Source organism: Eubalaena glacialis, chromosome 3 (genome assembly GCF_028564815.1).
Source record: "Eubalaena glacialis isolate mEubGla1 chromosome 3, mEubGla1.1.hap2.+ XY, whole genome shotgun sequence".
Classification (NCBI taxonomy): Eukaryota; Metazoa; Chordata; class Mammalia; order Artiodactyla; family Balaenidae; genus Eubalaena; species Eubalaena glacialis.
Window position 1 is genome coordinate 92547674 of NC_083718.1, and position 22453 is coordinate 92570126.

The following is a 22453-nucleotide window of genomic DNA, read 5'->3' on the forward strand; positions in this document are numbered from 1 at the left end:
CAACTGCACTGTGACCTGGGAGAATTACTTCCTCGGAGCCTCACCTTCCTCATGTACAAATTGGGCATAGTGGCACCTACCCAGCTTACTTCCCGAGTTGGGGAAGATTGAATTAGCTGGATATGCACTGTGAAATTGTTTTGCAATGCAGATCTAAGAAATGATTATGTATCTAGTATACACTGGCTTGTTATGTAAGAATTTAGATCTTGTGTGTCCTTATATTTCCTCTGCTGTGTGATTTTGGGGTATAGGGCATATCATGCTCACAAATGAAAGCACTTCTTTGCTCATCACGAACCTGGCTGAATGGTGTGTGCCACGCTTAACACATGATCGGTAGAGCTACATAAAAATAAACAAAGGAGAACAACCCTCTCTCTCTGAGAAAAATCAGAATCTGAGAGTCACAGCCTTCTCCTTAACCTTTCTTGAACCATGGGATATTCATTATAACAGGGACAGATATAGTAGGTAGAGGATGTAGCCAGTAAAGAATGTAATGACAGATCTATTAAACAGAAACTGGCAATCATACTCTTGTAGAATAAGTTTGTCACATCTTCTGTAGATGGTCAATATAAACAACATTAAGGTACCATCTGTATATGGATATCCTAACTAGGAAAGCAGAAAATGCAGCAAAGTGATAGAGTGGTTGATGTTTGTTTTGTTATTGTTGTTGTTTCCCCTTAAAACTCAGGGGATGGCCATAACTGGTATAATAGTTAAAGAATGTATGCTTTAGAGTCAGAATAATTTGGAATTGAACCCTAGTTACTCAATTGTCTTGCTGTGTGACTTTGCATAAGTACTTTAATCTCCCTACACCTTGGTTTTTGAATCTGTTAGAGTTATTTTCAAACTCATAGGTCTGCATTGAGAATAAAAGAGGAAAATGTATGTAAGCACTTAGCATCATGGCCAGCACAGAGTATGTGCTCAGCAAATGATAACAATTACCATTCAGTATTTTTAGCTATTGTGATCATTATTTTCAGAGTATTTTTTCTAATACAGAAGTCAATTGCATTCTTACAATATGGTATGATTACTTAATACCTAAATACAGTAACAGTTAAAAACTAGAAAATGTAAGCTAAAAAAGATACCATTTACAACAACAGCAACACACACATACACACACACTTTATTTGACTAGCAATAAATTGAACAAAATATCTACAATACCTCCCTGAGAAAAATTACAAAATGTTACTAAGATACAAAAGGAACACCTAAATAAATGAAGAGATATATCACGCTTGTAGGTTAGAAGCCTCAATAATGCGAAGATGTATTTTCTCACAAAATAAGTCTATTGATTCAAGACAATTCTAATTAAAGTCTCAACATATTTCATGGAATTTGAAAAGCTGATTTTAAAAGTTATGTGGAACTTCCTTGAAAACACCACAGTGCATAAGAAAGCTATGATTTATGAAATGTCAACATATATGTCAGTCAGTGAAAATAAATTTACAATAAACTTACATTGACAACAAAAAATTTTTTTTTAAATAAAAGTTATGTGGAAGAAGAAAGGGATCAAGATTAGCCAAGATGTTTCAAAGAATAAGGAAGAGAGACTTCACTACCAAATATCAGGACTTACAAGTAGCTGTATTAAGATGCTATGTTTCTAGGGTAGACAAACTGTCCAGTGAAATGGAATAGAGATTCCAGAAATAGACTCTTGAATAGATTGAATTTTATGTCTGAGAGAGATGGCATGGAAGGTCAGTAGGGGAAAAAAGGCTATTTAATAAATTAACCTGGTCAGGGGGTATACCAATATGGGAGGAAAAAAAGTGAAATTATTTCTTAAAATAACTCCAGATAACTCAAAGGCTTAAATGACAAAAGAAAACTTCTATTTTTTTAGGATAAAATATAGGTGAATATCTATACTACAAAACTACAGTAATCAAAACAGTATGGTACTGGAACAAAAACAAACCCATAGATCAATGGAACAGGATAGAGAGCTCAGAAATAAATCCATGCACTTCTGGTCAGTTAATCTACAACAAAGGAGGCAAGAATATACAAGGGAGAAAAGATAGTCTCTTCAATAAGTGGTGCTGGGAAAACTGGACAGCTACGTGTAAAAGAATGAAATTAGAACATTCTCTAACACCATATACAAAAATAAACTCAAAATGGATTAAAGATCTAAATGTAAGACGATGCACCATAAAACTCCTAGAGGAAAACATAGGCAGAACACTCTTTGACATAAATCACAATAATATTTTTTTGGATCCGTCTCCTAAAGTAAAGGAAATAAAAGCAAAAATAAACAAATGGGACCTAATTAAACTTAAAAGCTTTTGTGCAGCAAAGGAAACTATTGACGAAATGAAAAGATAACCTACTGAATGGGATAATATATTTGCAAACGATATGATGGATGGGGTTAATATCCAACATATATACAACTCAACATCAAAAAAACAAATGACTGTATTGAAAAAAGGGCATAAGAATGGAATAGACATTTTTCCAAAGAGGAAATGCCGATGGCCAATAGGCACATGAATAGATGCACTACATTGCTAATCATCAGGGGAATGCAAATCAAAACCACAATGAGATATCACCTCATACCTGTCAGAATGGATATCATCAAAAAGAACACAAATAACAAATGTCGGCGAGGATGTGGAGAAAGGAGAACTCTTGTACATTATTGGTAAGAATGTAAATTGGTGTAGCCACTGTGGAAAACATTATGGAGGTTTCTCAAAAAACGAAAAATAGAGCTACCATATGATCCAGCAATTCCACTTTTTGGTATATATCTGAAAAAACAAAAACACTAATTCAAAAATATATGTTCACCCCAGTGTTCATAGCAGCATTATTTACAATAGTCAAGATATGGAAGCAACCCAAGCATCCATCAACAGATGAATGGATAAAGAAGATGTGGTACATATATGCAATAGGATACTATGCAGCCATAAAATGAAAGAGATTTTGCCATTTGCAGCAAAATGGATAGACTTGGAGGACATTATGCTAAGTGAAGTAAAAGTCAGACAGAGAAAGACAACTACTGTGTGATATCACTTATATATGGAATCTAAAAAATACAATAAACTAGTGAATACAACAAAAAAGAACAGACTCACAGATATAGAGAACAAACTAGGGGTTACCAGTGGGGAGGGGCAGAGGGGCAATATAAGAGTGGGAGAGTGGGAGGTACAAACTATTGGTTGTAAAATAGGCTCAAGGATGTATTGTATAACAAGGGGAATATAGCTAATATCTTGTAATAACTGTAAATGGAAAATAACCTTTAAAAATACATTAAAATTTTTAAAAATTAAAAAAAATAAGAGGATACTGGCTGGAAGGGAAATTTTTGCTCATGTGGTCTTAGAACACAGAGACAGCTATTAAATTGTTTATAATTTCATGTTTTTATATTATCTTTGAAAATTAAAAATACTTCCATATAAATAGTGTCAGGTCTGTGTGAGTATGTTTGTAAGGTGGAGGTGGTGACTTAGCATTTCAAGTATTATTGTAATCAGGCGTTCACACTGTAGAAAAAAATATAGGTGAATATCTTTCTAATCTTGGGGTAGGGAGAAATTTTTAAACAAAAATGTTAACCATACAATTTTAAATTAGTAACATTTTTATATTAAAATTAAGAACTTCTGTTCATCAACAGACACCTTAAAGAATGTGAAAGACAACTTACAAATGGATTGGGAAGAGAAAATTTCAATACATGTAACTGACTGTGGATTAACATCAGGAGCATATAAAGAACTTCTATAATTGAGTCAGAAAAGAACAAACATTCTCCCCTCTTGCCCCCCGCAAAAAATGGCAAAGACATAAATAGGTAGTTCACAGAAGAGGAAATAAATATAAAAAGATGTTCAGCCTGAGGAAATTGCCAATAAAGTTCACAATGAGATATGTTTTATAGACATTTAATTGGCAAAAATTAAGAATCCAAACTGTACTAAGTATTGGAGGATATGAATCCACAAGATCTTCTATACTTTGCTGGTAGGAATGTAAATGTATGCAAATTCTTTACAAAGCAATTCGACATTATCTTAAATGTTAGTCATGTACCTATCCTATGAGCCAGAAATGTCATTTCTAGATAAATATCCAAGACAAATTACTGAACATATACAAGGATGTTAATAGCAGCATTCTTCGTAATGGTAAAATCTGGAAACAATGGGAATATGCAGTCATGAATATACCACAATGTTTTTATTCACTACTCACATATCATTGGACATCATACTCATATAATTGAACTCACATAATTGAATAGTCAAAACAATGACTTTCAGTTATATACAACAGTGTGAATATTTTGTTTGATCGGGTCCACTGAGTAGAAGATGCCAAGGTCAGATTCAATGTGGGAAGGTTTTCTTAGGGGAAATGCTTATGAGAGAAAATGTGAAGGAAGCCTGGGAAGGCTGGGAGAGCCATCAGACCGTGATGCAAGTCCCACCGAGTAAAGAAAGAAGAAGAAAGGAAGGTTGGATGATGTGAACTAGACTGCTGATAGGTCTAAGGGAGATTTGGCAAGGTCACCTAGGGATCCTCCAGCCAAGTCAGCTCTTAGGGGAGCCCTGTGTCTCTCAGGAATGAGGCTGCCATGGTGTCCCTGCCACATGCAGTCACTGGCTGGGAGCAGCTCCCAGGGAGCAGCAGAAAGTGTGGCTTTGGTGCAACTCAGCAATGGGTGACAAGCACAGGAGCTGGGCCCTTGGTCAAGTATACTCGCATTCTCATGACTACCACAGATGCCTTAGCACTATAATATGGATTGGGGGAGAGATAATAAGATTGCATTCAGGATAATACCCTTTCTATAAAATTAAAAATAGCTAAAACAAAAATTTAAAAATTAAAACATCAAATGTCTTTTAGGAATATATATAATAAAAGTACCTGTTAAAAAAAAAACAAGGGAATGATATACACAGGAATCAGGAGAGTGGGTGGGAGTGGCAAAATGACAGGGTACAAGAGGAGTATGTAAGTGGATGGAAGCTATTGTCAATATTTTAGTTCTCATATTGGTAGAGGACTCCTGTTTTAAATATGTTATTCAAGAAAAATGGGTCAATAAATATGTACAAGCATACATTTATATAAACAAAGAAGGCTACGCATTGACCAAAAGTGAGAATATTTCATGAAAAAAGAATTATGATTGATCTAAGTCTATGACCGTAGGACCAAAAGTATTGTCCCATTTTCTCTACCATTCTGCACAATAGTACAATTGTGATTGATATATTGATGGATGAAAAAATGTCTGCATTTTTAATCACAGATTAAATTATAGGTGTCTTAGGGTCTGCCCCAGTCTCTTTGTGCCTTGGTTTCCACATCTGTAGAATGGGGATAATATTTTCTCTCTAGTGTGGTTATAAAAATTAAATAAGCTTACGTTCACACAAAAATCTGTACATAAATGTTCATAGCAGCATTATTCATAATCTCCAAAAACTAGAAACAACCAAATTAGCGTCAATGGTTGAATGGATAAACAAACTGTGATCCATCCACACAATGGAATACTGCTCAGCAATAAAAATGAATGACATAGGTGAATTCAAATGTGCTACGCTAAGTGAAAGATCTCAGTATCGAAAGATAACATACTATATGATTCCATTTTTATGACATTCTGGAAAAGGCAAACATGTTGGAAGAGAGTACAGATCAGAGGTTTCTAGGGGTTATGAGAGGAGAGAGGGTCTAACTAAAAAGAGGTAGCAGGAGGGAATTCTTTAGGAAAATCAAATTGTGCTATATCCTGGCTGTAATGCTGGTTATAAGAGCTGACACACATGTAAAAATGTATAGACTTGTACACCAAAATGTGTATTTTACTTTACATAATTTTTAGAATTAAAGAAAAGTTTGCAGAATTTCTACTGTGTACTATCATCTCTAACAGTAGGAGGATGATTTAACCTTTTGAAAGGGAAATTAAACTGCATAACATGAAAATGTAACTTCTGAGATTTCCATGAGTCTAGTTTTCATTCCAAAGTCACCTTGCATTCTAATCAATTTCATGTATTCTGGGACTGTCTATATCTGCTGGCCTATAGTGGGCAAGGGGAAAGAAGGCTGCAACTGGTGATGGTAATGGAAGTAAGAAAAGGTCTCTGATTAGAACATTTAAAAATTTCTCTTTTCAATCATGGTTGGTGTTGACAAGTAACTTGAAACCACTGAGCAGATGCTGTGACTGGGAACAGCCGGGGTCCAAGCGCCGTCTTGCCCAGAGCAATAGGGACAGAGTTTCAGCTAATCCTGTGGTTGCTTAACCCTCACCGTGTGTAGTTCCAGCTGGCCTTTTATTTGGGGGGGGGAGGGGGGATGGTGGGAATAAAAATTTATATTCAAATATGTCAAGTAAAAACAATAAAGGTTCTTCGTGTCTAAAATGACCAAAGGGGGAACATGGGTGGTATTGACCAGCTGTAAGAGAATAAGACAATGGATGTAAAAGAACTGAGTAATAACCTCATTATTGAATTTAATACCCTAGTATATGTATCTGTCTCTCAAATGTGCTCAAAGTCCAGGTTAGAGTTCCTTGAAGCATGAGGTTTACTACATAGAAATCCAGGTGGGTATAGGCTGTAAACTGAATTAAGTTTTGCTTTCACTTGCAGTGATACCGACTCATTCACCAAGAAAAATTAGCTTGAAAAGTACAGGTGTGCTTCCCCAAACAACATTCAAACAGCCCCCTCCCTCCCACAATTAAAGGAAGCAAAATCCCACACAACCAAAGAGATTAACACTGCTGCGATTATTTTCATTTCAAAAAGGGTCCACTTAAAATATTTACTCTGGTAGTTCCTTCAAGTATGGACCGCCTCCGGGGCATTTAGATTTCTTTCATAAATCATTAACCACCGAGCTGAGGTCACGCAGTGAGGGAGAGTTCAGACTCCTTGCCAATTGAAGATCAATACAAGTAAATGTGCATCATCTCTGAAATGAGGCTGTGAGTCCATGGGAGAGATGTGATTATGATGTACACCCATGAAAATGGAAATATGTCTATGGGATGAAGGGAGTGGTCTCCATAATGTGGAGGTGGGAAACCGCTATTCCCAAAGTGGGCTGCAGGGTGCCACAAGAGAAACAGCCCTGGCCTGTCACCTCTGCCATTTGTCCTCTCTCCGCTCAAAGGCCCATGACTGCAAGTGACAGGTATTGGTGAAGCTCAATCCATTCTGCCTCTGGGCCTCACTTGCTCATTATGGAAGGCTGCAATTTCATTTCAGATTGGCAGTGTAAAACCTGTTGTCATATTTTATGTGATGATGTTAAGTCTGCTATGAAATTATACCCAGAGAATACCCCAGAGCCAGCTCAGTACATAGAAATAGCCATTTATCAGATGCAACCCGTAATCTTCCCGCTGCCGTGACCCATTCTGTAATTTTCCCTCAGATGACAAGCTACAAATGAAGAGTGTACTTAGATTTCGGTTATGAGGTTTAAAATATGGATGTGGATATAAAAAGCCAAGCCTTTCAAGATGAAACCGGGGAATTTTCCCATTAAATTCTAAGGGCCTTTGTCCATCTTCTCTGTAATCGTACAAGACTCTTGTGGTCCCTTCACAGACCTCAGACACAATTTCTTACCCACTGACTCTATTTCACCTCTGTCACTTCCCTCCCTCGCCCATCACCCATTTATGTGCCCATTCCCCCTCCCACCCACCAGCAAATGCTGCACTTTTCTCATACAAGTTTATAGAATGTCTCTAAGATGAGAACTTCATCGTGTGTGGACATACTGATGGCAACTTTAACCACTGAGTTATATTTTTTTTTCCATAAAACCAACATTTCATGAAGTATTACTGGGTGACAAACACTATATACTAGACGCCTTATACTTATGGCCTCCTTTTATATAGAAGAAACTGAGTTCAGAACAAACTATGTCTGAGACCACACAGAATTAACAGCTGAAGCCAGAAACCAAGACCAACAGATGCTGTATTTGTTTCCTGGGGCTGCAGTAACAAATTACCACAAACTTGGTGGCTTAAACAGTAAATATTTGTTCTCTCACAGTTCTGGAGGCTGGAAGTTTGAGGTCAAGGTGTCAGCAGGCTGCACTCTTTCCGGAGTCTCTAGGGGAGAGTCCATTCCTTACTTTCAGCTTCTAGGGGCTGTCAGCGTTCCTCGGCTTGTGGCCACATCTCTCCCTGCTTCATCTTCATATTATCTTCTCTGTGTGTCTCTTAAAGCTCCCTCTGGGGGCTTCCCTGGTGGCACAGTGGTTAAGAATCCGCCTGCCAATGCAGGGGACATGGGTTCGAGCCCTGGTCCGGGAAGATCCCACATGCCGCGGAGCAACTAAGCCCGTGTGCCACAACTACTGAGCCTGTGCTCTAGAGCCCGCGAGCCACAACTACTGAAGCCCATGCACCACAACTACTGAAGCCCGCGCACCTAGATCCCCTGCTCCACAACAAGAGAAGCCACCTCAATGAGAAGCCTGTACACCACAACGAAGAGTAGCCCCCGCTCACTGCAACTAGAGAAAGCCCACGTGCAGCAACAAAGACCCAACACAGCCACAAATAAAAAATAAATAAAATTAAATTAAAAAAAAAGGCTCCCTCTGTCTTGCTCTTAAAAGAATACATGGGATTGCATTTAAGGCCTATCTGGGTATACCAGGATAAGCCCCTTAACTTAATCAAAATGCTTAATCATATCTTTTGCCATTTAAAGTAACATTCACGTGTTCCAGGGATTGGATGTGGGTATCTCTTGCGGGGGTGGGGGTGGTATTTTTCAGCCTACTACAGACCCCAAAGCCATCAAAGTCCTAACGGACTGAGGTCCCCATCACTAATCATACACAGGAAATCCTTGAGCTGGAGGGAACTGGAGGGAGGAGGCCAGCCCATGAAGTGCAAGTCTCTCCTTGGCCAGCCTCCACTGACTTGGATTTCCAAGGACCTGAAATTGACAAACTCCTTTAGATTCCAACATGAAACATCACGGTAAAAACCACAATGTCTGGGAGGAGTCATGAGGCACTACCAGCCACAATCACCTTAACATAGATCAGTTTATCAGATTAACCCTAGTCACTCCCAGCCCTGCAGAAATGGAACACAGACCAAGTCAGGTCTGATAGCTAAGGTGGGATGTTGATGCTTTCTCCAGGTACAACACTGTGTTGACATAAACAATGGCTTTGAAATGCCCCTTGAGTCATTTTTCTTTGAGTCCTCATCTGCTGGACACCAGAATATTTAGGTGAAAAATAATTGCAGTATTTAATTAATTATGTGTCAGATTTATCTACATAACTTTTATATGCTTGATTATTCACAGAAATTAGCTATCTGGCCATCTCCTTATTGGTTTGTTTGTCAAAATGGCATTCTTTGATCCATTTGTTTGTTTTTCCCATGTCCCTAGGCTGGAAACTCTCCACAGTATTGTTTTTCCTCCTGGAAAAGACTTTTTTTGTAACCTTGTAAGAAATGCTTATTTTTCAAAGAATTTTATATCAACATTAAAGAACGTTTTTGAAAGGATTTTTAAAAATCACCCATAATCCCAACAACCTAGCAAACAAGAGTTTTCATGAGAGAGGAGGACATGCAAACCTTACTGACCATCACTGTACTGCTCCAGCAAGAACTTGAAACTGGATGCAAAAGAGAACCAGGAAAATATTTGCCTCTCAGTTGTGAGACATAAACCTATTTTAAGAATCAATTAAGGCACTTAGGCAGCCCGGCAACCGTCTTATGAGAAAATAGGTCCTTATCATGCCCTGGCACCTGAAAATGCTAACAGATTGGATAAAATAAGTGGGCAAGAGCCTGGTAAATCCCAGGTGCTATACATTTTCAGTGTGATTCGTTGGAGGGTCAGTGATCAAACTTTTGTCATAAGAAATCTGAGTCCTTGTGGAGATTGGGATTTTCCAGTGCAAAATGCTCTGTTGGTGGCTCACCAACATTCAAGCTGCCTCTTTCCACTCTCTGTTGAGTTCAAGGAAGGCACTCTTACCTTCAGGATACCAGGAAATACTAGAGGAACAGTCTTTTTTTTTTTCTGAGGGAAAATGCTAACATTTAAATTATAGCTTAAATCCAATTGATTGTCATGGAACGTGATGAAGATAATTATGAGTTAACTGCAGGGGAAAATCATCAGGTTGGTGAGATGGGCTTTGCTGACCCTGCTGTTTCACCCTTTCTGCTCCCTGAAATGCAGCCCCCAACCAGTCGTGTTGCTCTCATGGCACACCTGCTGTCACAAAGAAGAGGTGACTTATGGCCCCTCATTCAATGTAAGTTATGAAGGTTTCAACGTGGAACCCCTCCTAGGAGTCTGTGGGGAGCCTGGAGGGGGCACCAAGGGATGAGTCTACACTGGAGGCCCTGGATCCTGTGGCAGATGAAGGAAGTGGTTTTCTAAGACTGGGGGAGGGGGTGGCGGCTTTCCCAGAACACCTTGACCTTCAAGTCACATCAAAGGGGTGGCTTCTTCCTTCTTCCTTCTTCCAACAAGCTAGATCTTGTTGGAATCAGTCTGCATGTGCATGTGTGTGCATGCAAGGGAAAAAGACTGAAAAGTAGAGTGCTTCCAAGTAAGACCACAAATAATTGTGCTTCAGGAAATCACTATCAAATGAGTCTGGTAGTAAATACAATTAAAAGAGGTTTATTGGGACTTCCCTGGTGGTGCAGTGGTTAAGAATCCACCTGCCAATGCAGGGGACATGGGTTCGAGCCCTGGTCCGGGAAGATTCCACATGCCGTGGAGCAACTAAGCCCGTGCGCCACAACTACTGAGCTCGCATGCCACAACTACTGAAGCCTGTGAGCCTAGAGCCCGCGCACCGCAACGAAGAGTAGCCCCCGCTAGCGGCAGCTAGAGAAAGCCTGCGTGCAGCAACGAAGACCCAATGCAGCCAAAAATAAATAAATAAATAAAATTTTTTAAAAAGAGGTTTATTTTCATTTGTCTGTTTTGGTTTCATGAAGCTGAATAAGACAGCAGAGAATTTACTGGAAAGTGGCCTGGACTGGAGAGAGCACGAATTTAGCTGCGGGTCCAACAGGAAGCCTCTGTAACCTCTCAGGCAAGGCAGTGAGCCCCTCTCCACTCTGCTGTCCTCATCTGTAAAATGGGTGCTGCAGCTGACTAGCTAAAAGGCCATTTCCAGCTCTGGAAATCTGGTTTAACTGTTTTATAACTGCTCTCAAAACCAGAGTCTGCTTTATAACTACACAAAGTAGAAGAAACTTGGATTCCATTACCAAATATCACTTGAGCACCAAATTTGTGTTAGGCTTAATGATGGCTAACACACAAGAGTTAACACATGGGAGGTTTGGCTTATGGTTTCCTTGCATTTCTGTTCTCAACCTGATTATTTTCAGAGGGTCAGAGACTCATAATTTGGAAGACAGTCTTGGAGGTTTGCTCAACCCATCCGCCCAGGGCAGGAACATCCTGACAGGTGGGCCTCTTGAATGCCTACAAGGTTCACTCTCTCCCCTAGCCATCTACTCCATTCTTAGAAGACTCTTACTTAAAAATATTTTCCTTATAATTAAACAAATTCTGTTTCCCACTGTCTTCTAACATCTCTTACAAATAAACTACTCCTTTCTTTTTATAAAAAAATATTTATTTGTTTATTTATTTATTTTGGCTATGCCGTGTCTTAGTTGCAGCATGCAGAAATCTTTAGTTGTGGCATGTGGAGTCTTAGCTGCAGCATGCGGGATCTAGTTCCCCAACCAGGGATCGAACCCGTGCCCCCTGCATTGGGAGCACGGAGTCTTACCTACTGGGCCACCAGGGAAGTCCCTACTCCTTTCTTTTTGATATTTGAAACTTTTTACTACAAATATCTGCAAAAAAGACCCCACACAATTATTCTGGTTTAAGTGCATCTATAGCACAGCAACTGTTTCCTATCTCGTAGATTAGTTGCCTCTGCGGCAGACAACCTCTGTCTATTCACACATCTCTTGAGGTCAGAGAGCATCCTTCCTCATTCCTCAGTCTCTCAGAGGACACAGCACAATTCCTTTCACATGGTAGGTGCTCAGAAAATGTTTCTTGATTGTAGGAATAGCAGCCCTTTAAATATTTGAAGGCTGTTATCAGGTTTCCCCAAGTGTCCTCAGGCTAAAAATTCTAGGTTCTCTCAACTGTTCTGTGTACAGCAAATACCCTTTTTGAACACCTTCCTCCTGTCACGGCTCTGCCCACCCTGGCACTTTGGTCCCCCAGACAGAGCCTGAGGATGAGGTGGGCTTATTTACGCAGCTCAGGACTGCCTCAGCTCCCAGCTGCTTTACCACCTGGGGACTCAAATAAGCTGGTGGCAACCCCAAAATCCCATGTTTTCATAGGAACTTCAATTAAGTCAGGGCTCTCTCATCCTTCACTTGCATAAATTGAGTGTTTGAAACTAAATCCAGAGTTTCACATTTGTTTCTGTTAAAATTCATTTTATCATAGTTTTAGGCCTCTACCCTCTGAACTGTAAAGATATTCCTGAATCACATTTCTATCACCTATCTCACTAGTTATCAATCCCAGCTATGGGTGATCTGAAAGTGGTTCAGCAAGCACTATACATATCCATGTAGGTTTTTTGACAAAAATATTGAACAAGAAAGGTGCAAGTAATAGGCTGCACATATGAAACTACCATTTTTAAAGGTCAAAATAGTCAAATATCACCAATAGTTAATGATGCAAACTAACGTATTGTCCCAGGAGCTTCCAGGTTGGCAGGGATGCTTCAATCAAGCTTCTCTTGCTGCAACTGCTTAAGTGCTATTCTTCCTCAGTGTAGTACAGGGTGGCCTGCGTGTCCTCATTTTGTCCTGAACAGTATGTTGATATACATTATTAATAGCTTTGTAAAATCATAATGAAGAAAGAAGAGGTTCCAGTGTCAGCCTACTTTGTTGAGCTCCAGCTCTGTCACAAATTAGCTGTGTGACCTCCGGCAAGTTAATTGACCCCTCTGTGCCTCTGTTTCTTCATCTGGAAAATGGAGATATTGGTAGTATTTGCATCACAGGACTATTTGAGGCATGAATGAGTGACATGCTTGGAGCCTGGCGTACGGTGGTTGCTCAGTAAGTGTTGACGATGATTAATATAACTCCTTTCCTTGGAAAATCATGCTGAGTCCAGAGATTTTTACTCCTTTGTTCCCCCAAGTACTCACAAACTGTCTGTTAATTAAAGCAGCCTAGAATTTTCCCAGGGATCAGCATCAAGCCCACGGGGTGTTAATTTCTAAAATGTTTCCCACTTTTAAGAGTAAGCACATCATTTGTCCTTCCTAAGTTTTTCAGCACAGGTCCGCACACCCCATTCACCTCAAGTTTTACGTAAGTTTTCCCAGGCACATCTTTCATCCAGACAGCAGGTTTGAGTCTATTTACAGTGAATGAGGTGGGCTCTTCCTATTCATTCAACCAGTTAGTGCTCAAATCCTTTCTAGCCAATATCATGCTGGCCATTATCACCTGAAGATCATTTTTCTTGATAGAAAAGATTAAAGAAAAATATGAAACGAATTGTTCTGCCTTCTTTGTGTTGCTGTTAACACTAAAATTGAGCCATGGACATATGCTTCCTTGTCTGTCTCCCAACTTCCATACTTAAAATGCCTTTTTAATTGCCATTAGCATCCTTCCCAAGCCTCCACTAATTCTGTTCTTCAGTGTACAGGCACATTGTATCCATTTGTGTCATTCTTTGTGTTTGCCCTGGGGTTGTGTGTTCCTCCTTCACCCTGTGGGGATCCTTTAAAGACCTGAACTCATCAGGGAGCACCCTCCATGGCAGCTGACCTGTTTCCTTAGGTGCCACGCCCCCATCCTGTTCACCATAACTTGTGACCGAAGAGTTAGAGCTTAAGCCACCTTCCTTTTTGAATTCAGACTATGAGTCACAACTATTATTTCTTCAAACTTTTTGAATTCTGTTTCCTTAAAATCTAGGGTCTATGTGAGAACTTGGACAAGCATTCTCTTCCTACACCATCATGTGATGGTCCCTTGTGGCCCAGGCAGCTGTCAATTCCATGTCAATTCCACTTCTTTCCTTCCAGTTTGGCAGTTTGGGTCAAAGACCAGAAAGTAACCATTTCCTTCACTGCATTTCCCCCCTTCTGAGATATTGAATCATTAGCAAGGGAAATCAAGAATTTATTACATATTGAAGGTTCTTTTAGAGGAAGGCAGAATGAGACTTTCATGAAGTGTTTTAGTAAACTTTTCATTGATTATAACATAAGTAGAGAAAAGCCCTTAGATCCCAAGTAGCTGAATGAATTTTCACAAAGTGGATGCACCATATCACCACCTACTCATGAAACCTATGAGCTCTGCTGAAACTTCCCTCTTGCCTCATAAATTAGTTTAAATGGAGTCAAATCTGTGCTGGGAAGGTGACAATTTCCGTAATGGAGTTAACACCTGTTGGGAACTTGAACTATGTGTCCAGCACTGTGCTAACCACCTGACACATCCAGCCTCTTTTAATCCTCACAACAGCTCTAGGCGTGGGGCTGATTTCCCTCATTTTAAAGATAAGAAACTGAAGCTTAGAGAGGTTAGGTTACCTGTCCAAGATCACTAGCTAGTAAGATATGAAGCTGGGTTTCAAAACCAGGTCTAGGTAATTCTAGTGACTTCACTCTCACCACTGCAGTAGATAATCAGCCCATAGTTTTCACCTGGCCAGCCAGGTTACAGACCAGGGTTTCTCAACCTTGGGACTATAGACATTTGCAGCTGGATAATTCTTTGTCATGGGGACTCTCCTGTGCATTATAATGTTTATCAGCATCCATGGTCTCAACCTACAAGATACCAGAAGCACAACTCCTTCGCCTTGCACCCCACCCCGCCATCATGATGATCAAAAACTTCTCCAGACATTGTCAAACGTTCCCTGGGGTATAAAACTGTTGGGTATAATCCCAGTTGAGGATCACTGTTGTAGATGATCCCATACGCCTCCTTTCTCTCTCCTCATCCATAACATCCATGAATGGTAGTAAACACAGGTGTACACCTTCCTGGTAGGTAGTACTATTTTAAACTTCTGGGATCCATCAGTTTTTTCGGAACTCTTGCCCTGAAGTCACTAGCCTCACTGCGTGGGCTGCATCGAACAATATGAATAAGAAGGTCCACTTCACTTTATCATCCAAATTACGTTCATTGCCATGCAGTCTTCTGAAGCCACAACTACCATTGCTCCTGCCACAACTGTCACAAGCCCTGTCTCTCTTCCCTTTCACATTTCTATAGAAAATCACTGGGCACTTCCTCCCATACACTCCCTTTTTTCTACCTTGCACCCATCATCCTCCACATATACAGCAATCTGTCAGAGTCATGGAAGATAAAGCTGGCATCCTCAAGTAGGGCAATGTGAGAAGCAGTTATTAAAGATATTACAAAGAGGAGAGCATGCTTTGGGGAAACTGAGGCAAGATCATGCAGGACCCTGAGTATGGGAGCTGTGTGGAGGCGTTAGCAGTCCTAGGATTGAAGGGCAAGAAGAAGGTGTGGTTACTTGAACTTAGAGAGTTTCTATAAGGTGGATCTCATGGGTGCAAAACAAATAGAAGGCAAAGGAGCCCAATGATTCAGCTTGTGTGGTCAGATTCCCGGGCACAGAGTAAGGGGGTAAGGGCAGAGAGATGATATGGAGGGGCCAGTGGGATATGTGCAGGACCAGATCGTCACAGTTTTGTCTGAGTACATTCCCTGCTCCCTTCCTTAAATTTCATTTTGAAGTCCTCTTTATCAGATCATAGAGCCTCTGGCCAAACATATTCATCTCGGTTTTGACAGATGCCTTCTTCTTCTTGCCAAGAGCCTATCATTCTAGTATCACAAGCCATGGTTTAGAGAACCAAATTCTGTTTTTGGATAGCATCTATAGAGCCAGCTGTTCATTTCTCCTCTCCTCCTGTCTCTTCCAAAATCACAAACCTCAACTAGAAGAAGAAATGAGAAAACCTGATTTACCTTGTGGGATCTGGGTGGGTTTTTCCATCAGCTTCAGGAAGGAGTGACCATCTTCTAGTCCTTTGCCTGATGTTCAAAGCAGGATTTCTCAAAACTTCAGGTCTGGGAGTTCTCTTGATTATTTTTAAGGGCACAAGATGCTGCTTTTCCCTCAGATCTATATTCATCCTGAGCAGGAAGGTCTTCAGGGCTCGGGGAAGAGAGCTCCAAGGATGGAAAATTTCTGTTCTTTCTCTTTCTCCTTCAAACTTTATGCTTGCCGGAATTCCCCTCTGTCTTCTCAGAAATGTCCCCACATTTTTAATACATTCTGTATTATTTCTTCTACCCAGTCTAAGAACACTTTGTTCTCTATGGTAAGACTTTTCTCACAGCTTTTTACCTTCTCAAGGGAGACTAGAGGCATTTATAGTGAGAGAGAGAGATTGTGGGGGGGCGAGAGAGAGAGAGAGAGAGAGAGACCAAGTAAGCAGACTGAAATAGTTCCTTTGATGTTCCTACCACCTCAGAGTCAAGTTGAAAAACAACCTCCTATAAATTTCTGCTCCAGTTTGCTTCCGAGTTCCTGGTCTCTTGGGGATTCTTGGTAACAGTGCCATTAAGTTGACATGGCTGTTTTCCTCCCCCTCTCACCTAACCTCTGATAATCTGCAAGCTATTGGTAATTAGCAGTAAATTGCACTAGCTATGAATCAAGCCCAGTTCCTCTCAGTAAACACGGTGAGGCAGAGATACTGCGCTCCATCCACACGGACCCATGATGGAGATACTTCATGCCCATCTTCCTACCTCTTGCCATGCATACTGTTTTGCTGCTGGGCTCCACATTGTAATTGTAGATTATATTATGGCTATGTTAAGACTTCCCTTCTCAATCTAATAGTAAGCTTAACTATTGGATTTTTATTTTTAATTAAGATAGCTGAGCACTTTAAAACAGTGCTTACAATAATTAGACTTAAGAACAACTACACACATATACAAATACAAATAATAAATTTGAAGAAAATGATCATAACAATCTTTAATTTATGTGACTTTTTCATTTTTCAAAGTGCTTTCAACACTTTAAAAATGTTCATAGCATTTTTGTGACACCTGTAAGGCATGTATTAGTTTTCCTATTATAGATGAGACAACCCAGGAAAGACATCTGATTTGTTCTCACTGTTTGACTTCATCAGTCTTACATTTATTGACTGATGAGATTAAATCAACATTTTTAAGTTCCACTGTCAATATCAACATTAATCTCTTGATTTTGATAACTATAGTATAATTATGTCCTGTTCTTACAAAATATACACCAAAGTATTTAGGAATAAAGGAACACAATCTGTTACTCATTCTCAAATGTTTAAAAAAAGGAACATTACGTGAGTGTGTATATATATATGTATATACCTATATACACCTACGTATCATCTATATATCTATATCTATCATTTATGTAGAGAGGGAGTGCAAACAAAGTCCAATAGAACTTATAGGGTAGGACACTACCCTATTAGCAACCCTATCTGAAAATTGGGAAATAAAAATAAAAAATTAAAAAATTTCTACTAGTCATATTAATGATGCAAAGGTCATTTGTTGAATATTTTCTTTAGAAGGTACTCTCCAGGTATTTGCTCACACATCACAATCAGTAAAAAATCAATTTTTTTCTTCTAGTTTTATTGAGATGTAATTGAAACCAGCACTATATAAGTTTAAGGTGTACAGCATGATTAGATCTGACTTACATACCTCATGAAATTATGACCACAATAAATGTAGCAAACATCCGTCATCTCATTTAGATACAAAATAAAAGAAAAAGAAAAAAATTTTTTTCCTTGTGATGAGAGCTCTTAGGATTTACTCTAACTTTCACATATAACATAGAGCAGTGTTAATTATATTAATCATGTTGTAATTTACATCCCTAGTACTTATTTTTCTTATAACTGGAAGTTTATGCCTTTTGACCACCATTAGCCATTTACCATCCCACCTCTGGTAACCACAAATCTGATCTCTCTTTCTATGAGTTTGTTTGTTTTTAAGGTATAATTGACCTGCAACACTGTTAATTCCTGGTGCATGACATAGTGATTTGACATTTCTATACATTGCAAAATGATCACCATGATAAATCCAGTTACCATCTGTCACCATACAAAGATATTACATTATTATTGACTACATTCCTCACTCTGTACATTTCATCCCTGTGACTCATTTATTTTGTAACTGGAATTTTGTACTTCTTAATCTCCATCTATTTCACTCATCCCCCTAACACCTTCTTCTCTGGCAACCACCTGTTTGTTCTCTGCATCTATGACTCTATTTCTGTTCTATTTGTTCATTTGTTTTGTTTTTTAGATTCCACATATAAGTGAAATCATACAGTATTTGTCTTTGTCTGTCTGCCTTATTCCACTTAGCAAACTGCCCTCTAGGTCCATCCGTGTTGCTGCAAATTGCAAAATTTCATTATTTTTTTATGACTGAGTAGTATTCCATTGTATATATATACCAGTTCGCCTTTATCCATTCATCTGTTGATAGACACTTAGGTCATTTCCATATCTTGGCTATTGTAAATAGTGCTGCAATGAACATAGGCGTTCATAGTAAAAAATTGTTTAAACACACTCCCCTACGTGTGTTTGTTGGTTTATTTACAAGTAACATACAGTACTAATGTACTGATAGGGAACGCATGAATAGTAAATAAATCATATTTTAAAATAATACACATTTTGTTTATTGAGAAGAGAAAAGCCCTTTTTTCTTTTTTAAAATTAATTGATTAGTTAATTAATTAATTTATTATTATTGGAGTATAGTTGCTATACAGGATTATTTATATAAGTTACAGGTGTACAATACAGTGATTCACAAGTTTTAAAGGTTATACTCCATTTATAGTTATTATAAAATATTGTCTATACTCCCTGTGTTGTACAATATATCCTTGTAGTTTATTTTATACCTGATAGTTTGTACCTTTTACTCCCCTACCCCTTAATTGCCCCTCCCCCCCCACTTATAACCTCTAGTTTGTCGTCTTTATTTGTGTCTCTGCTTCTTTTTTGTTATATTCAATAGTTTGTGGTATTTTTTAGATTCCACATATAAGTGACATCATACAGTGTTTGTCTTCCTCTCTCTGACTTATTTCACTTAGCATAATGCCCTCCAAGTCCAACCATGTTGCTGCAAATGGCAAAATTTCTTTCTTTTTTATGGCTGAGAAGTATTCCACTGTATATATACCTATACCACATCTTCTTTATCCATCATCTATTGATGATTGCTTCCATATCTTGGCTACTGTAAATAACACTGCTATGAACATTGGGGTGCATGTATCTTTTCAAATTAGCGTTTTCATTTTTTCAGATACATACCAAGGAGTGGAATTGCTGGATCATATGGTAGTTCTAGTTTTTTGAGAAACCTTCATACTGTTTTCCATAGTGGCTGCACCAATTTACACTCCCACCAACAGTGTTCAAGGGTTCCCTTTTCTCCACATCTTCGCCAACATTTGTTATTTGTGGTCTTTTTGATGATAGCCAGGTCTGACAAGTCTTTTTAATCCCACTGAAATTAACAAATGATATATGGAGAGAGCAATGTTATTGAAGATGTTTATTTACTTTTTAAATCTTGGCTTCACACATTGTGATTCAGCAATTCAAAGTGCTGGTTCCAAGCTTAGTCTACCCTGATTCTTCATTTTAAAGACGACCACAGTGAAAAAGATATCTCACAACATGTGTAGATCCAAATAGGAGAGGTGTATCATTGCCTGCACATACTGGCTTTCACTGAAATTTGGCTAGTGAAATTCCATTCGTCTCTGCTATAAACCACTTCTTCTTGCACACTAATCAGAAGGCATTGAATTTTATTATTTACAACTTCTGGATTTAAAACCCATTGAAAGCCCTTGTTTGGAAAAATTTTAAGAGGAATAGTTTCTAAATTGTTTCTAAATTATTTTTTAAAGTATAGATATGAGTTTTTTAATAGGTGACACACATTTTTTCTGGTGACAAAATCACATTTCCATCCTTCAAAATAACTACTCAAAAGCACCAGTTGCTTTTGAAACATCGTTACTTTCTCACTTTTTGTTACTTTGAGCAGATTAAGTATCTTTATTTTTTTGAAAATATATGCTTGGATATAAACTACTTACTGTCATAAATTGTCATAGAAAGTTAGTAAATTTGAAGCACTTCTCTTTTGGTAAAAGAAAAATTTTAAATTCCATCTCTAAGTCCACAACTCTTCAAAGTAATTTTTCATGAGTTCACCAGTACATTTCTATGAGATATAAACAATTTTCCTGGTCACTCCTCATCTCATAAAACGTACTGTAGGACTTCCCTGGTGGTCCAGTGGTTAAGACTCCGCACTTCCACTGCAGGGAGTACGGGTTCCATTCCTGGTCAGGGAACTAAGATCCTGCATGCTGCCCAGTACAGCCAAAAAAGGTACTGTAAAGATTCTTCAATGTTTTACTGTTCTTGCTTTAATGAAACCAGCCACACCAGTGATGTCTTATAGCACTTGGAGTACAATGCATTGCAGTTCACTGAGAGCAAAATATCAAGTGAGGTTTCCACTGCTAGCCCCTCCCTGCACAGAGTATACAAGTGGCTTGTGGCCACCAGACAACAATATAGTGAGGTCATCACTGTTGGTCTGTGCGTTAAGAAATAGTAACACTCATTTATTTCAATTTAGCTGAAACTTAAATATATGGTTCTAATATTTTACCATGTACCCCAAAGGATTAACTTGCACTTCCCCTGGGGTACACATAACTCCTCTTTAGGGACCACTGACTTAAAGAATATATTCCAATTCATCTTTTCTTCCTTTCAATGCTGTATCCACCATAATGTAGCATCATTTACCCATAGTGTTGCTTTTCCATCATTAAGTTTGAACTGCACACAGCTGCCCATTCCCTAATGTCTTCCATGTATTTCAGTGCTTTCCCTCTCTGGACCTCAAGACTTACAGATCTACCCAGAAAAGTATGAAATGGAACATCATTTCATTTTCCAAAATTGATGCTAATTAAGATACAAGCATAAATATTGACTATAATTGTAAGATATTGGAAACAACCTAAATGGCCATACGTAGGAGAGTACAGGACGTTACACAACAGAGTACCATGCAATTATGAAAGAGAATGCAGAAGATCTCTATGAATGGAACTAGAGTGATTTCCAGGGTATGATGGCAGAGACTCTGTTTTCTTGTTTGTCACCAGTTCCTAGCTCAGAGCCAGGCAGGTAGTAAGTAGTCAATAAATATTTTTTTAATCAATAAATAAAATCAGGCAATATCGAGCAGCCAGAATACAGTCCCAATTCTGGAAGAAGACACAAAGGTCTCTCTGAGCAGCTAATAGCAGTCACAAAGTCTAAGTGGGTGATGTCTTTAGGGAGGCAGAGTGACCTTCATGACTTCACCTAAACAGTGATGTGAAGAATGAAGCAACTGATTAGAAGATGCAGGACACGCCAGGCCCAGAGAAGTAATAGGTGGAGTAAAGGCAAGAGACAGAACCATCAATGACAACAACGACAAAACGGACCAAGAGGCGTCAAGTGGGGCTGTTAGGGACTCCTTAGTAATGCAGCATGGACGCTGACATTGGTCTATTCCAGGAGTCCCTTGAGCATCAGCTGTAGTATAATGTGATGCATAACTGTTGTCTGTAGTGATCACCCTCGTCACCACATTCACTTATTTATTGTCTGTATGCTCCCTCCTTTGAAAACAGACATGAGGCCTCTTAGTCATTAAGAAAAATTAAATCATACTTCATATGGTTCATTAAGCAAACAAATTTCCATCAAAAACTCTTATCAAAATTGGTAAAATCAAAAACTTGGCCAATCTCTATTATGAAATTTTAAAATATAAAATTGCCTCTGGAAGGACAAAGCTTCTGTCATTCTGGAAAATGAACAGAAACTCTTTTTTCCCGTGGTAGTACCAGTGTTACAAGCTGCCATGGCTCCTGGTCAGGGGAGATGCAAGGAGAGGGGAAGGGTGCTGGGGGAGGGAGGTAAGGCATCTAGGGAAAGCAGAGTAAAAGGAAAACTGGTGTGGCAAGTTGGAGGCTGAGAACATAGGAGCTAGGACAGCTCTTTTGGTCCGCCTCAGCCCTGGAAGATGTCTATGAGGCCCCTGGGGCTGCTGTTGAAACCTCTGCTCTGGGGCACAGACCCACCCCAGCCCACAGGCTCCAATTCCTAGCTTTATTGGGCTTCCAGCCTCCAGCCTCCACCCAGGTGCCTCAGATGCCTCCTCACCAGGCAGCTCTTTGTGCAG